Source organism: Adiantum capillus-veneris, chromosome 13 (genome assembly GCF_014529385.1).
Source record: "Adiantum capillus-veneris isolate H3 chromosome 13, ASM1452938v2, whole genome shotgun sequence".
Taxonomy (NCBI): domain Eukaryota; kingdom Viridiplantae; phylum Streptophyta; class Polypodiopsida; order Polypodiales; family Pteridaceae; genus Adiantum; species Adiantum capillus-veneris.
Genome location: NC_140943.1, coordinates 154763062 through 154772803, shown reverse-complemented (window position 1 = coordinate 154772803; position 9742 = coordinate 154763062).

The window sequence follows — 9742 nt, the reverse complement described above, 5'->3', positions numbered from 1 at the left end:
ATTAGAGGCCTTGCACGAAAGATATGAAAATGGGTACAAAGGACGTGGAAGATAGGGTTTTTCAAGAGCGATTTATGCCTTAGTGGTATACATTTTTGAAGTTTTGCACTATTATTTTGTATCCAAATTGTTAGATATTGTTTCTTTAGTAACATTTGGAAGGCCAGGAACTGTCATATCTTTGATAGCGATCTCTCTAGAGCTAGCTTCTCAGAGATTGTCCAAGAAAGTAAGGAGATAATATATGTGGTGAGTAAAAGGCATAGCTTGGATGATTGGCTTAGGGCAACCCTCGCCATCTGATTGAGCCCTACGCTATTAATAGTAAGCTTCCAGGTACTTGTAACTATGTTCGGTTGTATCCCTTTGTCCCTCAAGCCTCGGCTTGAGCTTGAGGAGGATTTGTATATCTATTGTTGACTATATAATACAATCACTCACAATTATAATTTTTGAGAAAAAAAAAGAGTTCTTTGGGCCAAGTCCATGGTGGACCTTAAGATGTGTGCACAAAAACTACATTGGATCGGGTTATGGCTTAAGCCACATAGCTTATGGTAGATTTTGATAACTTCACCATTACCTTTGTATAGAATGTGAAACATTCATGGAAGTATAGTTTTAATATGTTAAAAAAATGATAAGACTCTATTTGATTTCAAAGGACCCAAAAGAAGAAATTTTTTAAACAATAGAAATTTATGCATTAAGTTGCAATTTATTACTCAGCATAAATGAGTGCATACCTAAAAATGGTTTTTTTTTGGGCCATCCCAAGAAATATATGACCTAGATTTATGATGTAGTAGAAATTCCTACAATTTGAGACCTTGTCCCCTTAAATATGGACATGGAAATGTACTATGTATGGAGCTTGATTTACCCTTGTAACTCTTATTCTTAAAAATCACATTTATCAAACCCTTGTTATGAGGAGAAGCCATCCTACATGAGAAAAAACACTCACCAAAAAAATAAAATCACTTGTTGGAATATTCCCTTTTGCCAAAATATCTTGGCCGGATGGTAGCCGAAAAATGACAGTAAAAAGGATTTTTCCATGTGAGGCCATGTTTTTGGAGAAAATTATAGCCAGAGTGGGCAGCAATTACACCAAAGGACCGTGTTAGGAGGTGTTTACTGTGTTAGGAGGTGTTTTGGGACCTGACAAGCCCATAGAATGCCTCGTGCGCCATGACGTCGGGCAGGAAGCCAGTTTCTCTGGGCTTGTTGAATCCTGAAACACCCCTGGGCACAGTCCTTTGGCATGATTGCTGCCCGATTTGACCATATGTTCTCCAGAAACATGGCCTCACATAGAAAAATCCTCTTTACGGCATGCAGCTTGAACATGGTGCAAAAACATCCCTATACTTTGATGGACCCAACAAGTCCTCAATGCAACACATTCTTTTGTATCTATTTTCAATTGACCCCATTTTCCTAGATAAGTAGCCTTCTGGCAGAGAGGGTATACAAGACTAGACCTTTTGAACTAACCAAAGAAAGTTTAAAAGAGGAAGAAGAATACGATTTAAACGATAAAGAAAGAGACGGTCCGAGAAGAGTGAAGAAGAAAGTATAAGAATGATGTCATTGCATGGAAATGGAAACAAGCTCCTCCCCCACCACCAATGAATGAGAAGAACAAGAAATGAGGAGCTAGCATAGCGGCCTTGCATGATATACAACAATATTAAAATAGAAAAAATCCCATAATTCTCAAAGCTCCATTCTAAAAGTTGGAGCGTGAAATAATTTAGAAATTTGCTATATTCTTAAAATCCAACAGTCTTTGAAATGTGAGGAAAATAAATTGATGACCCTATATCACCATTCCATGCAAAGTGAATAGATAGAATTCTGGAACCTCCTTTATCATCTCATCTCCATCTAGTACTCGATATGTCATCTGCAGGGCCAAAATCTGGTAGGAGCACAAGTTTCATTGAGGCCTCTTTATACTCTCTCCTTAACAAGGATTACGAGGGCTTCTTGCTGGCTTTTCAATTTGTCCTTATGCCTCTCCATGTCCTCAAGCACCAAAAAAGCTAGGACCATGTCCAAATTAAGGAATTGGACACCTATACATCCCATGCCCAATTTGATAAGTTTATCTTGATCCTCTACCTTGTAGTCCCTCTTAGCAAGCGCTTTGATAAATCTCAACAGACAATATAAAATTTCTTGTCATATTTGTACATATGCTTTAGAAAATCAATCGACAAACATATGGTCTAAGTCCCTTAAAAGAATTGCATATTTAGAGATATGTGCCTCCATGTACTACTTAGAAAATCAATCAACAAACATATGGTGTAAGTCCCTAAAAACAATTGCATATTCAGGCATGTGTGTCAGTACTCAAAATTGAATTTTAAATTAATTTTCAGTAAATAAATGAATAGTAAACTAAAGTTGTGCACTTGCACAATATTATAACTCTTGCATGCCATTTTCTAATACTTGATTACTTTTAAAGTTGACACATTCACAACTCAAAAACATTAATGAACTACCAAAAGAATCACCTAAATTGAATTAAAGCTAAAAGAAATTAACTTAAACTTTACAACCATTACTTATGCATAGAGATGGGATGTAAAGAAAAATTTCCATTAAAATAAGGCTCAGTGGCTGAGCTTGTAGAATGATAGATCGTGAGAATGAGATGTACTTACAAGTCAACTTAGAGATGATAGACCGTTCAACTTTGCTATCCACACAAAAGGGATACTATTCAAGAAATTAATATCTAAGATTGAGGTACTCACAAAGATGGCAAAGATGCGAGTCATCATTGACACAAATATCGAGCATACTATCATTGTGGAGACATATTTGAAGGTCCACAGTCTCTCCAAAAGAAATATCAAATTCGAGCGCCTCCCATACTCCCATCGTTTGCTTCCATCTTTTGTATGGAATTTTCATTGACAAGCCTTGATTTGCAATATGGTATCTGCCTACCAATTTTTTACAAACAATAGAGCACTCAATGTAACATAAGCATGCTATAAAACAAAATCTCCTGTGTGAGGAAAGATCTCAAGGTAAACACTCTACATATACAAACTTGCCAATGTCTGCATGGATAGCTTCAGAGATACCTGCAAAAGATTCCATTGGCTCCCACTCTACAAAGTTAGATGGAAAGATACATGACAAAAAAATACACCAAATCATGCACACGTTTGAAGCAACCTAAGAGGTAAAAGCATAAATGAGACAATTCAAAACATTTAAATAGAAGTAGAACATGTACAATTTGCAAAAAAACCTAGGTTGAGGCAAGGATGTGTCAAGCTTCAACTGGGAAGCTATATACGCATGTTGTACCTTTGCTAGACACTTTCCATCTTGATTTTGCTTGATATCCATGATTTTTTCCTTCTAGTGATGTGTCTAAAAAGCCATATGTCTCCTTGGAACTTTGTGTCACCCACATAAATCATTTGTAGTCACAATAGCAAGCCAATAACTACCATCATCTTGCACATTGCTTCAACTTATTGAGTCAATGAAACTCCCATGTTGATGAGCACCCATGAAGAAGCTATGAAAGGAATGCAACACATCCTATGAAAAAAATCAAAATTAGTTAATATGCATGGTTATTCTTAGTGCGAAATGACCAAAAATGCTGAGATGTATACAAAGATAAACAATGGCAGTGCTACAAATCTCTACATGCAAAACATAAGCAAAAACCAATATGGTGAGTGACCAAAGTTATGAGAACAATGAAAATAGAAATGAAGCTCATTGTTCTTACCAACACATATTCTCTAAAACTCCTAATGATCTTACCAAACAATGCTCCTATGTTGAATCTCCAAAATAATGTGGATGAGTGAGGGGAGACAATTTTGGATCTAAATGATGAAGAAGGACCAAGGAAGGTGCTGATAAAGATACTCTAGAAGCAGCCAATGCTTTAGATCTACAACTTATGTAGAGGTGTGAAGGTGAGGTGGAGTGATCAACCTCACCTTCACATCTAGATGAGGAAGAAGGACAAAAATAAGACGTTGATGAAAATACTTTAGAAGTAGCAAGTGATGTAGATCTACAGCTCCAAGTAGAGGTGTGAGGGTGAGATTGAGTGATAAATGGACAAGGGAGGTTTCAAACGTCTATTGCAAGAGGTATTTGGAGGGAAAAGTAGGCTTGAAGAAGGGAATGCAGGTTTCATAGTTGGAGGGGAGAGAGGATAGATGCAGTAGTCTTGGAGACAGTAAAGAGGAGAGAGAGAATGTCAACACATTTTTTGAAAGACACATGGCAACATTGGATAACAGTGAAACATATCCTCAAGTACTTGAAGGGTACAATGAGCAAGTACTTATGCTTCAATAATAGCGATGTATCTATTGTTAGTTACATAGATGTAGAGTATGTGGGTTGCAAAGATAATAGAAGATCGACATTTGGCTATATTTTTATATTTACAGGAGTAGCCATTTCTTGGAGATCATCTCTCCAAGATTGTATATCTTTTTCCACTATAGAGGTTGAGTATGTTGCATTATCAGATGCTAGCAAGCATTTTATATGGTTAGCATAATTAGTGGGAGATTTATACATTCAATAGATCTTAGTTTTGCATTGTGATAGTCAAAGGGCCATTGCTTTGGCAAAAAATGCCATGTTTCACTCCAACTCAAAACACATTGAGTATCATCTCATTGGGGATGCGTTGATGGATAAGCACTATTTACACCTTGCATCGATTTAATGGGTGTGGGGTGAGCACAATTAATGGGTGTAGGGTGCACACATTTGAACAAGGGTGAAGCTTTTGTGATTCAGGTTGTACATACTAGCTTTAGTCATAGCCACTTATGGCCACATATTCCTTTAAGTGAGATATTGTTGGGGTAAAGGTGTATGGACACTTGCGAGACTAACACCCTATAAACTAGCTCATTTACCATGGTGTGTGAGATACAACCTCCGAGATGTACCACCTCCAAGACTTGTATATGTTTGGTAGTCGTACTACTATCAATGGTAACTATCTCACCCTTGTCACTACTATCACTCGACAAAATTTTAAGTCGTGATAGATCACTACATTGGGCACACTTGCCCTCCAAACAAAACATAAAGAGTGGACGAATTATCAAGGCCCCATTGGGACCTCTCCTGCACTCTTGGAAGAGCAAAAAACATGTCATACATCATCTAAAGCTACACATGTTATCTATAAAAAGTAAGTATTGCTTGTACATGAAGTACACATACCAAGGCCTTCATGCCTCAAAGGTTCACTAACCAATGGTGATTTTGGGATGGACATTCTCGAATGCATGGAAGAGCTTAGTGTGTGTGATCTCGAGAATGGGATGTTTTCACTTGATGAAAAGGGATGGTTATTCTCTAAATTCAATCACTTGCTTGCACCTTGAAGGGATCTAGCCTTATCCAATACCTTCACATGGCAAGAGAAATCACAATGACATTGCTACTTAGGGGTTGTTCAAGAGAGATGTCATGATTTGTCATGCTTTGAATGATATGTATGCAAAGAGGAGTCCCAAACTCCGAGCGAACTTTTTCGAGCGATGATGATAAAATCGAGCGAGTTAATGAGAGGAACTTTATCAAAACACACATAGCCAAAATTTTTGTAAGTCACCAATTTCTTCACTCAAGAGATTAAATAAATTGGCCCTAGAACTCCTAAAGATGGTGGTTAAATTTAAGAATGACTATGCTAAGCAAGAGGTATGTGCTAGCAAGCTTGACATTGGATAACTCTTGAGCTTGTTTTTTTGTGTATTTTTTTCTATCAAGTAAAAGAAACCTCGTAGCTTTTCTATTGCCCAAAGGAATTTTGTAAATTTGTAAAGATCATTTTTCCCAAACACTGATCTTATATAGCTAGCATGCTATCTGCATGCCTTCCTATGCATCAGCGCTCGACCTTGCAGGAAGCCCTTGCCCCCCCCCCCCCCCCCCCCCCCTTCCCTTCTTCTTCTCCACTATATTGGAGTACTTTTCAACTATTTGCTTGATTATAGCACGCCTTAGTATTTTTCAACTCTTTGCTCATGGAGCAACCTTAGTAGCTAACTATCGTGAATATTTTAGGGTACTGTAAATTGAGACTGTCACCAATTTGTTGCTATTTGTTGACCAGTATCAGTTTCCTCATTGAGTTTTATTTAGCTTTTATGAGGAATCTACATAGATCCCAAAAGACAAATTAATCATCAAATGTAGACAAGAAGTTTGCGTTGTCTCCACTACTTCATGTTTGTCTCACTTCTCTCTCTCTCTCTCTCTCTCTCTCTCTCTCTCTCTCTCTCTCTCTCTCTCTCTCTCTCTCTCTCTCGTGGTGTTATCTTGAAGGCTTCTCCCAAAATTGAGAAGTTGATATGCACAGAAGCTTTAGGCTCTTTTTGGTAGATGCAATTTTTAGGCCTTTTGTAGATAGTGTTGATGAGTAAGAGGGAAGGTGCTTTTGTTTGTGGTTAAGGAGGGAGGAAGAAATAAAGAGAAATAAATCAAACTAGAGTTTGAAGAAAATAACCCATATCTTGATCCTCAAACTAGAACCAGTGAATTGAAATGCTATGTGCTCCAACCCCCTCACAAAACTAGTAGATCTTGATCGTGCCTCTCTTTATCGCCCTATCCACATATGCATTTGACCAACAACAACATGTGATCCTAGTGACAATTCTATATCCATATAAATCAACGTGATGATGAAGCCACCTGTAGAGAGCTAAAGAATGTGACTATGGTATCCTTATGCCATTGGAAAAAGGGAGCCCTCTCTCTCTCTCTCTCTCTCTCTCTCTCTCTCTCTCTCTCTCTCTCTCGGGAGCAAGGGCTACCAATGCTGATGGGGTGGACTGTCTTAGGTGGTCTACCAAATGCAAAAGTGAGAAGGGAAGGCTTTTGTTTTTGAAAACTCTTTGGAAGTTTTTTTTTTTTTGAAAAAGCCTATTCAAGTATGTGTGGACTCGCTAGTTTAGTAAGAATCTACAAAGATTCGGCTTTATTTTAAAAGGAAAGTGTCATTGGAGAGTAAATTGACTTGCCAGATGTCGCACGACGTAAGGGAGAGAAGTGTTGAAGATGATGAAATAGGAAACAGAAGGAAGACAGCAACTCAAAGTAGGAAGAAGATGGAGAAGGAGAAGACACAGAGCTTGTGTACGAGATCTCTGTAGTCTATCTCTCTGTATTAGAATAATAGAGTATATACAAACTCAGAGCTACAAAGCTTATATGAAACCCTAAGAGATAAGGTGTCCTTTCACACCAGATGTCCAAGGGGAAAAACCCAGTGGGAGAAAAGTGCCCCTGGTGAAGCACGTATACACACTAACACTACTACATGTCTACAAATCCCCCCTGTAGTGATAGTGTGAATCCGTACAAGGTAGCAGATCATCATATGTATGAGAGTAAGCCCAAAGCTTTTCGGAAAGCTTCAAACTTTTCTCGTGATAACGCCTTCGTAAATAGATCTGCAATGTTATCCTGTGTAGGACAGTAAGTTAGTGTGATGTCCCCTGCATGTAGCCTTTCCCTGACATAGTGGTAGTGAACCTCTATGTGCTTTGTTCTTGCATGAAATACTGGATTCCTTGCAACTGCTATAGCACTCTGGCTGTCAGTGAAAATGGTAGTGGGTGCCTGTTGACACCCACAAAGATTTGCCAATAACCTCCGTATCCATACACAATCAACTGTTGCCGTGAAAGCTGCCCTGTACTCAGCTTCACAAGTTGATGTAGCCACTGTGTGTTGCTTCTTGCTTAGCCAAGATATACATGCATTTCCCAAGAAAAAACAATTGCCACTTGTGAAATGTCGTGTGTCAAAATCACCAGCCCAATCTGAATCGCTGTAACCAAGAAGCTGCATAGAACTGTGCTTTCCATATATATCCCCCCTTGGAAAGAACATGGAAAGATTAGGGGTACCTGAAAGGTAACGAAGTATGCGCTTCACGGCCTGCCAATGATGCATACCTGGTCTGTGCATAAATGTGCTTGCTTGTGAAACCCCAAATTGAATGTCTGGACAAGTGTTGCCTGCCAAATATATCAAGCAACCAACTGCTGCTGCATAAGTATGTACATCAAAAGGTTCTCCAGCATCGTGCATGCTCAACTTTGATCCAGTTTCTACGGGTGTAGAGATTGGTTTACAATTTTGCATACCAAACTTGTCCAAAATTTTATGCAAATATTTTGCCTGCAACATGTATATACCATCCTCTGATTGCACAAACTGAATACCCAAGTAATAATGTAGCAAACCAAGATCATCTGCAGTATTGCCTGTAAGAAGCATATCATCCACATAAAGTGTTAGCATAATGAGAAATCCATCTCTCTTTTTGACATACAAAGTACTTTCTGTTGGACTATTCTGAAATCCTTGGCCAATCAAATAAGTATGTATCTTCTCATACCATGCTCTTGGAGCTTGTTTGAGACCATACAAAGCTTTATGCAATCTACATACCTTTTTCTCTTGACCTTTTACAACAAAACCACTTGGTTGACTTACATAAACTTCTTCCTGCAAATCACCATTCAAAAAAGCAGTTTTGATATCCAACTGATGCACTTTCCAACCATGATGAGTAGCAATTGCAACTAGTGATCTAACTGTGGACGCACGAGAAGTAGGAGCAAAGGTTTCATCATAATCTATGCCTTTCTGTTGCGCATAGCCTTTTGCCACAAGCCTTGCTTTATACCTGTCAACAGTACCATCTTGTTTCCTTTTTACCTTAAAAACCCACTTTGTACCAATAGGCTTTTTACCTGTAGGCAAGTCCACTAGATCCCATGTATGATTCTTATGAATAGAATCAATTTCTTGTTGCATAGCATCTTTCCACTGAACACACTCTAAAGCTTGTTCAAATGAACCAGGCTCATCTGCATCACAAAGAGTGCTAAAGCAAGCCAAATCTACTTGCTCTCTGCCAAAAGTAGTACCAGCACGTGTTTTTCGTGGCAACGGTGCATCCAACTTGCTATCCTACAAAGTTTTCTGAACCCATTTAGGCAAGGTTCTTTCTTCCCTGAGAACTTCTTGCTCTTCACGCACAATTTCCTCTACATCATGAGGTGTCACATGCTGATCAAAAGATTGATCAAGATTATCAACCTGTTGTGATTCTTGATTCTCCACAAAAGAAGGAAGCAAACCTTCAAATACATCATGTGTCTGCATATGAGGTACATCAAAAGCAACCATAGGTTAAGCAGTAGTTTCTGCAAAAATTACATCACGACTTTCAAAAATCTTGTTTGTAGCAGGATTGTAAAGTCTATAACCTTTACTTCCACTAATATACCCCACAAATATACATTTGATTGCCTTATCATCAAGCTTCCCACGTAACTGCTGAGGGATGTGAGCATAAGCAAGACAACCAAAAACACAAAGATAATTGACTGAAGGTTTTCTGTCATACCAAGCTTCAAATGGAGTAATGGTTTTCAAGGCACGAGTAGGACACCTGTTCAAAACATGTGCTGCACAAGCAACTGTCTCCATCCATAGCTTATGAGGCAAACTCTTAGCCTTGAGCATACATCTAGCCGTCTCCATTAAAGACATGTTCTTCCTTTCTGCAACACCATTCTGCTGTGGTGTGTATGGCATAGTGCATTGGTGTTTAATGCCTTTCTTTCCCAAAAAATCCTTAAATGCACCTGACATGTATTCACCTCCTCGATCGGTACGAAGAGTCTGTACT